Source organism: Hyla sarda, chromosome 9 (assembly GCF_029499605.1).
Source record: "Hyla sarda isolate aHylSar1 chromosome 9, aHylSar1.hap1, whole genome shotgun sequence".
Taxonomy (NCBI): domain Eukaryota; kingdom Metazoa; phylum Chordata; class Amphibia; order Anura; family Hylidae; genus Hyla; species Hyla sarda.
This window is the reverse complement of record NC_079197.1, coordinates 96,899,196-96,911,160: the sequence shown is the minus strand read 5'-3', so window position 1 is coordinate 96,911,160 and position 11,965 is coordinate 96,899,196.

The following is an 11,965-nucleotide window of genomic DNA, read 5'->3' as shown; positions in this document are numbered from 1 at the left end:
CAAGCAAAATTTGCTCTCAAAAAGCCAAATATGACTCCTTCTCTTTTGAGCATTGTAGTTCACCCGTAGTGCACTTCAGGTCAACTTGTGGGGTACCTCCATACTCAGAAGAGATGGGGTTACAAATTTCGGGGGGGGGGGGGGGTCTTTTCTGCTATTAACCCTTGCAAAAATGTGAAATTTGGGGGGAAACGCACATTTTAGTGAAAAATATATTTTTTTTTACATATGCAAAAGTCGTGAAACACCTGTGGGGTATTAAGGCTCACTTAATTCCTTGTTACTTTCCTCAAGGGGTCTAGTTTCCAAAATGGTATGGCATGTGTTTTTTTTTTTGCTGTTCTGGCACCATAGGGGCTTCCTAAATGCAACATGCCCACCAAAAACCATTTCAGAAAAACGTAAAATAAAAGTATGAAGTGTAAAAAAAAAAATGTCCCTTTCCCAATAAAAGCCCTGTATTATCAGCAAAAAAGATGAAAAACACAAATCATATGCATAATAGGTATTGCCACGTCCGTAATTATGTGTACTATAAAACGAAAAAAATAAAAAGCACACAATTCACCAATTTTGGAGCAAATAGTGGAATAAAAAAGATCAAAAGGTAGCACATATCACAAAAATGATACCAATAAAAAGTTCAGCTCATCCCACAAAAAATAAGGAAAAAGAACATAGAAAGCTAAATAAAATGGGTATTGCCATAATCATACTGTCCCACAGAATATAAATAACATCACTTTTACTGCACAGTGTACACCATAAAAAAGAAATTTCAAACGTCAGAAATGTTACAGTTTTTAAAAAATGCACCACTTATATAAAGTACAATATGTCATGAAAAAACAATCTCAGATTTGCCTCACTCAGAAAAAGCATTCTTAAGTTATCACCATTTAAAGAGATACATGTCAAATTTTTGTTTTTTTTTAAAGAACTTAGTCATTAAGGTAAAAAATGGGTCCGTCCTTAAGGGGTTAAATAAGAAAACACATGAAAACTGCACATGATGTGAACAGACTTCAACCCACTTAAGAGTCTAATGAGTTCACCTGGGTGAACTCCAACACTAGCAGCAGAAATAGATTACCAGATGCTATGATCAAACACCACACCTTCACTTTCTGTACAAATGGAGGATTCATAGGAAATAAGGCAATATTACGGTATGTTCACACTACTGAAGATTAACAGAATGCCATTGATTTCAATGGGATCCTGCTGCTTTGTTCACACATTAGAAGTTCTGTAGCTAAACTTCATAAGAGAAGTTTGATTCTGCTGGAAGATTGAACATGTTCAATCTTCTGATGAATTCCCCAGAGAAGTCCCAGGGCTGCACTAAATTTGATGTCAGCTCAGACATTTACAGTAGATTATTCAGCAAGCAGTTGTAAAATGGAATGTACCAAGAATTTCCTTGTGGAATTTCCAAGTGGAACTTCCATAGTGCCAGCATACCCATACAGAACCATTTCAGAGCCCATGCCAGCTATAGATACACATGAAATAAATAAAAATTGACAGTCTCTGAAAAACACAGGTAAAAAAAGTATATTGTAAGGGCAATGCTATATGAGTACCAGAGAGCTGTACTAAAATGTTAAATACATTTTTTCTTGCAAATAATTAGCCTAAATACTATTAAAAAATGCAAATTTATGCGTGACGTTAAAAACACCTAAATATAACTAAAGAAATAAAAAAATATATAGCCGTTAAGCTAAATAAAAATAAAAGTGTCTAATCCTGAAGACCCAAGATACCCGGGAAAGGGATTTCTGGGGTTGTCCATATTAAGCTCCATTTATTGTGTAATTGCATTACTGCAATTGAGCTCCTATTCACTATAATGTCTGGCCACATATTATTTTTGTTAATGCCTTGGAAATTTGGGACTGGGGAAATTTGGGATCCTGTGTCTGTAGCTTAAACATGCCATTGTTTGAATGTGTTCATTTTTAAAAGCTAAAAACACCTTGGAAGTTTAAAGGGGTACTCCACTGGAAAACATTTTCTTTTAAATCAGCTGCCAGAAAGTTAAACAGATTTGTAAATTACCTCCATTAAAACATCCAAATCCTTCCAGTACTTATCAGCTGCTGTAAAATACACAGGAAGTTCTTTTTTTTTTTTTTTATTTCCTTTCTGCCTGACCACAAGTGCTCTCTGCTGACACCTCTGTCCATGTCAGGAACTTGTCCAGAGCAGGAGAAAATCCTCATAGCAAACCTCTTTTGCTCTGATGTGGACAGAGGTGTCAGCAGATAGCACTTGTGGTCAGGTAGAATGGAAATTAAAAAAGAAAAGAATTTCCTGTGTATTATACAGCAGCTAATAAGTACTGGAAGGATTGTGATTTTTTAAATAGAAGTAATTTGCAAATCTGTTTAACTTTCTGGCACCAGCTGATTTAAAAGAAAATATTTTCCAGTGGAGAACTCCTTTAACGTTCCTTCTGATGATAACATAAAAAAAGAAGCCTTAAAATAGCTGCAGCAGGATAATTCTTGTTCCCAGCAGGAATTTGATTCCTTGGTCTAATAATTTGGGTTAGAAAAAATGAGCTGCTAACACATGTTGAGATCAGACAATGAAGAAAATGTCAAGAAGAAAGTATGGATCATTTTGACATTCAGACATTGGAATATGAAGACCTTGTCAGAAAATAGGAGATAGCTTATCCATGCACAGTTATTTTGGCTACTTCTTGAAGCACCATTTTCCTATTGCACCTATTTAGTACAGAGAGAAAATATTAACTAAGACTATTAACCCCTTAAGGACACATGACGTACTGGAATGTCATGTGTCCGCTCCCGATCTATAACCGTGGCCCCGATCTATGCCGTGGCCCCGCGTCATAGCTAACAACGGCCGGGACCCGTGGCTAATAGCGCGTGGCAATGATCGCGGTGCCGCACGCTATTAACCCTTTAGACGCGACGTTCAAAGTTGAACGCCGCGTCGAAAGTGAAAGCATGCCGGTTAGCTCAGGGAGCTGTTCGGGATAGCCGCGGTGAAATTGCGGCATCCCGAACAGCTTACAGGACAGCCGTAGGGTCCCTATCTGCCTCCTCGCTGTCCGATCGCCGAATGACTGCTCAGTGCCCAGAGAGATCCAGGCATGAGCAGTCAAGCGGCAGAATCATCGACCACTGGTTTCCTATGAGAAACCAGTGATCAATGTAAAAGATCAGTGTGTGCAGTGTTATACGTCCCTATGGGAGCTATAACACTGCAAAAAAAAAAAAAGTGAAAAAAAAGTGAATAAAGATCATTTATTAAACGTTTGAATCACCCCCTTTTCCCATGAAAAAAAAAACACAGCGTAAATAAAAATAAACATATATGGTATCGCCGTGTGCGGAAATGTCTGAATTATAAAAATATATCATTAATTAAACCGCACGGTCAATAGCGTAGGCACAAAAAAAATTCAAAGTCCAAAATAGTGCATTTTTGGTCACTTTTTATATCATGAAAAAATGAATAAAAAGCTATAAGGCTTATCAATGCAAAAATGGTACCGTTAAAAACTTCAGATCACGATGCAAAAAATTAGCCCTCATACCGCCCCATACACGGAAAAATAAAAAAGTTATAGGGGTCAGAAGATGACAATTTTAAACGTATTAATTTTCCTGCATGTAGTTATGATTTTTTCCAGAAGTACGAAAAAATCAAACCTATATAAGTAGAATATCATTTTAATCATATGGACCACCTACAGAATAAAGATAAGGTGTCATTTTTACTGAAAAATGTACTACGTAGAAACGGAAGCCCCCAAAAGTTACAAAACTGCAGTTTTTTTTCAATTTTGTCTCACAATGATTTTTTTTTCCGTTTCACTGTAGATTTTTGGGCAAAATAACTGATCATTACAAATGTCATTACAAAGTATAATTGGTGGTGCAAAAAATAAGCAATCATATGGATTTTTAGGTGCACAATTGAAAGAGTTATGATTTTTTAAAGGCAAGGAGCAAAAAACGAAAATGCAAAAGCGGAAAAAAAACCAGTCCTTAAGGGGTTAAATATGGTTTCTTTAAAATGCAATGCAATGTCAGTCAATAAAAGGAAATTATGCTATTCATAATACGTCATTTTCTGTTGCAATTGGTATATTTTGTAATGAGACACACGCTCAATGCTTTTTCTTTGAATAAAGATCTTGGTAATGTACATAAACAGTTAATCCCAAGACCCCAATGGATATCTAATGGGCTTCATTATATGGCAACAGGATTTGTCCCAATTTATTGGGATATAAGTAAAATCCACTTGAGCCTAACACAGCTGTCATGGCTCACTTATGAAAGGAAGCCAAGAGACCAGTGTGAAGAGATCCTAATAAGAAGGATATGACTAGTTGTAGGCAAATTTACATTCTATTCAGGTTCATCAAAATTTGTTTTAGCAAAGTTTCCTTTGTTTAGCCTGAAAATGAAAGTACAGCTTCCCTAACTAGTCGGCTTCACTGAAAAATCCTGTATTTCACTCTAAGGTCTCCTAGAACTATATCCAATATAAAGTCTTCTTTTTCTTTTTACTCATTTATTTTTATTTTCAAAAATACATATATTTCCACTTAGTCGATCATTTATAACTGTATAATAAAAAAACTATACAAAAGATAATGTTTTACCCTCCTATAGCACGAGAAAAAAAATCGCAAACGACAAATCCCAGCAATTCATTTTGCCAGTAGCTGCATATTTTCCTCCATTGAGCCGATGCTTTAGGTGTCACAGCTCTATATTTTTCCCTGTTTTTGGTTTTCCCACATTTGTAGAGTTGGACTTAGCAGACATCCAATTCCTAAGAATCAGTAGCCTACCAATAAATAATACCTTTACTAACAATTCACTCTTAGGGGATCTAGGAATGTTCGTGGCATCCTCAAAAAAAAGCCTTCGGTCAAATGGAGGTGTGAAATTAATACAATCTTCAATTTTACAAGGTGTATCTGACCAACATTTTTGAACTTTTCCACATCCCCAAAACATGTGATAAGTGTCTGCATCTACCAATTCACATTTACTGCAATGTGCTGTTTTATTACCTTTAAATTTATTTACCATCTTGGGAGAGTTGTGTAGCCTATGTACAATCTTAAATTGCATTAGTCTGTATGATTGGTTACTCAATACCTTTAGAGGACTATTTATTATTTCTTATTATTTATTATTTGTTCCCATTGTGTTTCTATAAAACCCCCAAATCTTTCTCACACGTACCCCTACTATTAAAGTGAAATTTAATTGCTACCTCTTTCATCAACATCCTATGTATCATATATATATATTCTTCTCACCCTGTATAAAAAAAAACAGTCGACCATATAGTGTGTCTCAATATCAAATAGCTCTTTTTTTTGCGATGCAGCAGAAGTGTGTGATATTTGAATCATTCTATAGCACTGTGAATCATTTAAATGATATTTACTTTGTAAAATAACATAACTAACAACCTTACTATCAGTGATCAACTGTTCCACCCTCATAATATTGTATTTTACCCAGAATCCCCCCAAAATCCCCCACATATAGATTTGCAAAGCTAAGAGTATATCATGTCCCATTTCAGTACCACTTATAAACTCAAAAGCATTTGGCTTCAAAATGAAGTTTATACTGTTAAGGATAGAATCTTTTTGTTTATTTGGCATTGTGATATCAGCTCTTAAAAATTTGACCACAAATCTGTTTCATCGGTTGTGAGGGATGTTATTGGAAAGTGCGGAAATGGCAGGCTTTACCCACTGATATACAGGAAACCAATGTAGTGTCTTAAAGTATAGTGAGGAGGCTGGAGTTTTTGGTACAGAGTCCAGTTATATGACATTTTTGTAAATAAATGTCAATATACTGCAATAAATTACTTGTTAGGGAGTTTTTCCCTGTAATGGTGAGGTGCCCAGGAGGATTCTTAGTATCTTTGTTCATTTTAAGAAGATGATATGTATCTAGAACAGAATTTGGCATTTTGAGATAGCCCCTTTCTTTTTTTTCATCAGAATACTGTCCATATATAGGTCACTAATGGAATACAATGATTGGATAAAGTTCTGGCAGTGTCTCCGATAAATATTCTATAATAGTTAGTGTCAGATAGGATACTTTGTGCTTCAGAAAAAATATTTAGGTAACAGAAATCCATGGTGCTTATCATCCAAAGTATGTAGTATTATTAAAGACAGTACAAGATCATAATATCTACAATTGTTTCACTATATTAGTTTCATCATTTCTTAAAGGAATATTGCAGTGAAAAACTATATTTTTTAAATCAACTGGTGCCAGAAAGTTAAACAGATTTGGAAATTACTTCTATTAAAAAATATTAATCCTTCCAGTACTTATCAGCTGCTGTATGCTCCAGAGGAAGTTCTTTTCTTTTTTAATTAATTTTCTGTCTGACCACAGTGCTCTCTGCTGACACCTCTGTCTGTCTCAGGAACTGTGAAGAGCAGGATAGGTTTGCTATAGGGATTTGCTGCAGCTCTTGACAGTTCCTGAGAAAGACACAGGTGTCAGCAGAGAGCACTGTGGTCAGACAGAAAATAAATTTAAAAAAGAAAAGAACTTCCTCTGGAGTATACAGCAGCTGATAAGTATTGGAAGGATTACGATTTTCTAATAGAAGCAATTTACAATTTACAAACTGGCACCAGTTTATTTAAAAAAAAAAAAAAAAATGTTTTTCACCAGAGTACCCCTGCCTCCAGATCCTTAATGGCTCAGGGCATACCTATACACCCTGGTCCAGTTAAATGGGTTTAAACCGTTCTCATCGGCGGAGAATGGGTTAATCCCGGTGGGTCCAGGTTACTAGGGGCAGCCAGGACCCACGACTAATGCCGTGCACAGCCAATCGGGACAATGCCCGGTATAAACCCTTTCTACACCGCAATCAATCAAGTTGATTGTGGCAATCAAGTTGATTGCGGCATCAAAAGTAAAAGAATCCCTACAGATATTGCGATGTCCCAATCAGCTTATTGGACAATGGGAGGGTCCTCATCTGCCTCTCCGTTGTCCAATAGGTGATCTACTGCTCCATGTCTGCGCAGCAGGCTAGAGCAGCGGATCACCGGTTACACTGATCAGTGCTTTGCAATGGCATAACACTGATCAGTGTATGTAATCAGAAGATTGCATGTTTTAGCCCTCTATGGGGGCTAAAAAAAAGTGTAATTTTTTTTAAATAAAAGTTAATTAACCCTTCCCTTCCCTATTAAAAGTTTAAATCATCCCCCTTTCTCATTTTTTAAATAAATCTAATAAAGAATAAAAATAATCATATGTGGTACCGCCATGTGCGTAAATTTCCAAATTATTAAAATATTAGGTTAGCTAAACCACACAGTTAATGGTGTACACGTAAAAAAAAATACCAAAGTCCAAAATTGTGCATTTTTGGTCACTTCATATACCAAAAAGTCCCATTAACCCCTTAAGGACCGGGGTTTTTTCCATTTTTGCCTTTTCGTTTTTTGCTCCTTGCCTTTAAAAAAATCATAACTCTTTCAATTTTGCACCTAAAAATCCATATGATTGCTTATTTTTTGCGCCACCAATTCTACTTTGTAATTACATCAGTCATTTTGCCCAAAAATCTACGGTGAAACGGAAAAAAAAATCATTGTGAGACAAAATTGGAAAAAAAAAACGCTGTTTTGTAAACTTTGGGGGCTTCTGTTTTTACGCAGTACATTTTTTGGTAAAAATAACACCTGATATTTATTCTGTAGGTCCATATGGTTAAAATGATACCCTACTTATACAGGTTTGATTTTGTCGTACTTCTGGAAAAAATCCTAACTACATGCAGGAAAATGTATACGTTTAAAATTGTCATCTTCTGACCCCTATAACTTTTTTATTTTTCCGCATATGGGGCGGTATGAGGGCTAATTTTTTTCGCTGTGATCTGAAGTTTTTAACGGTACAATTTGTGCATTGATCGGACTTATTGATTGCTTTTTATTCACTTTTTCATTATATAAAAAGTGACCAAAAATGCACTAGTTTGGACTTTTGAATTTTTTTGCGTGCACACCATTGACCGTGCGGTTTAATTAACTATATATTTTTATAATTCGGACATTTCCACAAGTGGCGATACCATATATTTTTATTTACACTGTTTTTTTTTATGGGAAAAGGGGGGTGATTCAAACTTTTAATAGGGAAGGGGTTAAATGACCTTTATTTACTTTTTTTTCCACTTATTTTTTGCAGTGTTATAGGTCCCATAGGGACCTATAACACTGCGCACACTGATCTTTCACATTCATCACTGGTTTCTCATAAGAAACCAGTGATCGATGATTCTGCAGCTTGACTGCTCATGCCTGGATCTCAGGCACTGAGCAGTCATTCGGCGATCGGTAGGGACCCTCCTGCTGTCCTGTAAGCTGTTCGGGATGCCGCGATTTTGCCGCGGCTATCCCGAACAGCCCGACTGAGCTAACCGCCACACTTTCACTTTAGACGCAGCGTTCAACGTTGAATGCCGCGTCTAAAGGGTTAATAGCGCATGGCACTGTGATAAATGCCGCGCGCTATTAGCCACGGGCCGTTGTTAGAGGCCGGGCCCGACCCGCCGTGGCCCCACGTTATAGATTGGGAGCGGACACATGACATTCCAGTACCAATAAAAACTACAGATGGTGGCACAAAAAATTTGCTCTTATATGGGTCTGTAGGTGCAAAATTGAAAGTGTTATATTTAGAAGGGAAGGAGGAAAAAACAAAAATGCAAAAATGAAAATTTGCGGAGTCCTTAAAGGAGAAGTTCCATGTAGAAAAAGTATTGTGTTTTAAATGCAGAAGGAAAAGTTATATCACTTTGTAAATCACTGACTTTACCCATCTTGTATGTAAAACCTGTTTTTCTAGCTTCTTTGTTCAGAGAGGAAGTTCAGCAGCTCCCTGTTCTGATGACTTGCGACCCCCCCCCCCCCCCCCCCCATTGAGCTGCATTATGCTGGGGGCCGTGATGTCACAATTTGCCATAGTTCTGTGTGCTGCCTGCAGCTTAGCCAGCTCTGTGCACGGCAAGGGCACCTCCCATGTGCAGCTTCAGCCAATCATAGTAGCCCCAGTGAGCTGAGCAAGCATCTTCATCTCCTTGGCAGGGAAGCATCTGACAGCCAGCTCAGTGTTTATAAGAGCAAGAACGATGTCCTGAGAAGAAGCAGAGGGCGAGAGGAGATCCCTGCTATCCCCTGCACTGATCACAATCTGACAGCAGGTCAGTCTGAAAGAACGATGTCCTGAGAATAGAAGCAGGGGGAGGGGAAACACTGAGCCTGCTGTTAGGAAAGTGATCAGTGTCAAGGTCAGTGTATCCCAACCAGGGTGCCTTCAGCTGTTGCAAAACTAAAACTCCCAGGCATGCTGGGAGTTGTAGTTTCACAACAGCTGGAGGCACCCTGGTTAGGAAGCACTGGTCTAGGCTGGGCTACTTCTGTGATGAACTGAAAGGCATTATGGGAGACAGGAAGTCAGGGACCTCCATGGACCAGGAAGTACCGATCTTTCAGAGGGGATTGCAGGAGAAGGGAGAGGGTGAGATACGCGAGGAGCAGGTTGTCAGAATGATGAGCTGATGCACTTTCACATAATATAAAAAAAAATTAGTGACTTGGTCCATGATACTTCTAAAATAGGCTGAGTCCCTAAGGGGTTAAATAAATTCTTTATACTATGTATGATTAATGTTGTGGGTATATGCTACCTCTTGGATATGGAATTAGGATTTACTTGTTGCTTTGAAAACTCCACTATTAAAATTTCAGCCATATACCTGGGAAGGAACACCTATGAGGAGGGGAACCTATTGCAGTGCCAGTGCTGTTACCCGCTGTATGTGCTTCAAATTAATATGTAGTATGATCTTGTAGCACAATATCTCTCACCTTATCTTTATAACTGGTTACTATTGTGGTGTTATACAGTATATCAGATTTTTTATATTGAAGTGCCGTTATCTTTTGATGAATTAGTTTTTGCAAACTCATCTACTACCAGGAAATAAAAGGTCTTAATTTGTGGGTCACCTTTGCACATACACTGAAAGTGTATCTTTCACCTGCAAATTAGAGATGTCGCGAATTGTTTGCCGGCAAACAGTTCCCGGCGAATTTAGCATGTTCGCATTCGCATCACGGGGCGAACATATGTGAAGTTCGATCCGCCCCCTATACTTTAACATTGCGGTAAACTTTGACCCTGTGAGTCAGAAGACACATTACAGTCATTCAGCAGCAGTCCCTCCCTTCCAGACCCTCCTACCTCCTGCACGGACGCCATTTTACCTTCATTCGGCATGCTGCAGGCTTAGAAAGTGGAGGGACAGAGAAGCTGCTCCTGCTGTAATAGGGAAAGCGATAGCTAGGTTGCTGCTAGGTGGTGTATTCAGGGTCCACTTTACTCCTAAAGCACTAGTCTAACATCTGCTTTAAGGACAGCACCCAAAAAAGCCCTTTTTAGGGCTCAAATATCAGTCCGTGTGTCTTGCAACAGCTGGAGGCACCCTGGTTGGGAGGGAACCGCTGGTTAAAAGGGGTACTCCAGTGTAAAACTTAACATCCTTTAAGCAACTAACTACAGTATTAAAAGGGCTATAAGTTCAGTCCGTGTGTCTTGCAATAGCTGGAGGCACGCTGGTTAAAAGGAGTACTCCGGTGTAAAACTTTATTTCCTTCAAGCAACTAACTACAATATTAAAAGGGCTATAAGTTCAGTCCGTGTGTCTTGCAACTGCTGGAGGCACCCTGGTTGGGGACCTCTGCTTAAAAGGGGAACTCCGCTGGCAACCTTTTTTGCTCATCGTCACACTAGTGCAAATCACATTTGGTTTGACAGTTGTTCAAATAAAAAATAAAAAATCTATGTGCTGCCTAAAGGGGGCTCTAAATGCTACCTAAAGGGAGGCTCTAACTATGTGCAGCCTAATATGGGGGAATCTATGTGTTGCCTAAAGGGGGGGGCTCTATGTGCTGCCTAAAGGGGGGCTCTAACTATGTGCTGTCTAAGATGGGGGAATCTTTGTGCTGCCTAAAGGGGGGGATCTAACTATGTAATGCCTAAAGGGGGAATCTAACTATGTGCTGCCTAAAGGGGGCTCTATGTGCTGCCTAAAGGGAGGCTCTACCTATGTGCTGCCTAAAGAGGACTCTAACTATGTGCTGCCTAATATGGGGGAATCTATGTGCTGCCTAAAGGGCGGATCTAACTATGTGATGCCTAAAGGGGGGCTCTATGTGCTGCCTAAAGGGGGCTAAAGCATGTTATTCCAAAGAATTTAGGAATAATAGGTGATTTATGCCCTTTATGGATTAAAACCAGACTCTGCATCAACTATGTAATTTTCCATGGGAGTTTTGCCATGGATCCCCCTCCAGCACGCCACAGTCCAGATAATAGTCCCCTTGAAACAACTTTTAAATCACTATTGTGGCCAGAAAGAGTCACTGTGGGTTTAAAAATTCACCTGCCCATTGAAGTCAATGGCGGTTCGCCCGGTTTGCCGGTTCGCGAACATTTGCGGAAGTTAGCATTCGCCGTTCGCGAACCGAAAATTTTATGTTCGCGAAATCACTACTGCAAATGTATTGCCAAACTACGAACAGTGTCACAGAGGTATAAGTATAAAGCCCGCAGGGCTGTATTTTTGCGAGGGGCGGATGTAATTATCGCTCCCTGCACTTCCAGGTGGGGCTTATTGGGAACAGGTGGGGGCGTGTGTATATAACTCCCCCCTCTCCTACAGGGCAGAGCACGTGTCGTTTGTGGAAGCCTCTGCTTCCTGTAACAGTCTGGTGTTTGAATCTCCCACAAAAATCTTCAGTGCTCCTGCTCACGGTGCCGAGGCCTCGCTGATCATGAGTCTGGCTTGGGGGGGTGCAGTCTTATCTGGAGATGCTGTGTCTCACTGATTATAAGGT